The sequence below is a fragment of the Teleopsis dalmanni genome, chromosome X (assembly GCF_002237135.1).
Source record: "Teleopsis dalmanni isolate 2A chromosome X, ASM223713v2, whole genome shotgun sequence".
Lineage (NCBI taxonomy): Eukaryota > Metazoa > Arthropoda > Insecta > Diptera > Diopsidae > Teleopsis > Teleopsis dalmanni.
The window spans coordinates 99,933,064-99,935,074 of NC_051848.1; positions in this window are offsets into that span (position 1 = coordinate 99,933,064).

Consider the following 2,011-nt stretch of genomic DNA (forward strand, 5'->3'; position numbering starts at 1 on the left):
TACGGTAACGCCGTCTTTGAGCTTTAAGCAGTGGTCAATATCAACTTGTAAAAGATAAAAGAAAATACCAAAAACAAGAAAAAGCATTAGCTGTGGTGAGTTTCTGTGCTGATAACAGAAGGAATACAGCAGCAAATATGTAACCGCTTATTTAAAATGTATGGTTTCGGAAATTTTAACAGACTTGCTTTCCACACATAATTAAATAGATAACATATGGCGCCACAATAAGTGGTAATATAATTAAATCTGAAAACTAATTAATAAATTATACTAATTTATATTTATTTTTGTTTTAATTATTTAAATTAAAGCAGAAATCATGTGTGTGTGCATTAGCTTGTAAAAATGGGGGTATACGATATTTGTCAGTGTAATGTTGATATAAGAACAATGTAAACGAAACTGTATGCTTCCTTTTATAAATGCTGTGAATTGAAATAATGGTCGTATGCGAGTTTGAGTAAATTGATGGTAAATTGAAGGAAATAGTAAATTATGTCGGTATGGCAGCGAATGTTGGTATTTACCAGAATTTCGAGTAGGGTAAATTAAATAAAACTTAGGTAAATTAGGTGTTACTATTGTAAAAACTTTATAAGATGTTTAATAAATAAATAAATAAATTTTATAATTTTTAACCATACATAAGAGCAGTGCAAAAATCCCTACGAGATTTCAATTCACTTTACATTAATTTCCTCTAACTCGCACACGGCTAATATACCATAAATGTTAATTCATAATGAAAATTATAAATAGAGTAACAATTTCTAAGCATGATTGTGCTCAGCCTTGTACTATCCACACCGTGTGTGAATGGCTCGATATCAACAGCAAAATATTAATATATTATCATGGACTGTGAGAAGTTTTGCTCCTAATATTATTGATAAAGAGAATATATTAATAAATTTTCAAATTAAACTAAAAACAAACTAAAAGAAAATTTTTCAAAAAAGTGGAGAAATATTGTCATTAAAGACATGTGGCAGAGTCATAGAAAATTGGCTTTGCTACGAGGTCTTAGACATTTGCGCAGTTGGCTCTTATTTAATTAATATAGAAGTTATAGTCTTCATCTTCCTTGCTTGAACAAATGCAAGTTATTCTCTAAAGCACTTTTACTCAATAGTATCAGTGACCATTTGGATGATAAGAGCTCAGTTGGGAATAAGAGGTCCGTTGAAGCAACAAAAGGTATAGACTGTTGCAGATTACACGTTAATTGCGTATATATCCGTTGCATTGCCTCAAACTCTTTTTTAAGATGTACCCATTCCCAACGGTTTGATTTTATTGAGAAGACTTATAACACACACATTGATTCAAGATTTATTCTGTGTCATTTTAATCAATTTACATTCTTCATGAAAATTCTTGAAATTTCAAATTTATGCAGCTATGTGTCTTACCAATGCTGAACATCTCTTAGCAGAGGTCAGAATGATTATCAGTTAGATCACCGTCGTAATAAGCAATTACTGGTAACAATGGATGAAATGTTGTTAATTTTGGTTCTATTTAAATTAATTGATTTGATACTTCTATATTTACTTATTAGTGTCGACATTTGGTACCAGTTGTTTTATTTTCTCATCTCATTTGTGGTTTTTTAAGAAAAGAGGAGTGGATATAAAAAATAATTGATGTGAAGAAAAATATTTAGGGTATTTATTTTTTTATATTTATGCAGTTTATTTAAAAAACATTTTTCTTTTTAACAAAATATTGTCTTACTTTATATCAATTTAATACTGTCGAAAATATTACTTTTTTCCTGAAATTTAGCTGAGTAGTAAATATTTTTATAAAAGTACTTTAATCAATCAAAATGTCTTATTTTTGCCATTTTTCGGTTGAAATTATGTATTTAAAAAAGTTCTACAGTCATTTTTTCTCATATTTAACAAATATTTTTAGTGGGTTTTGTTATTTCTTAATTGTTGTTAACTGGCACTTTGACTTTTGTTTATTTAATTGTATATATTTGCATTGAGTTTAGTACTGA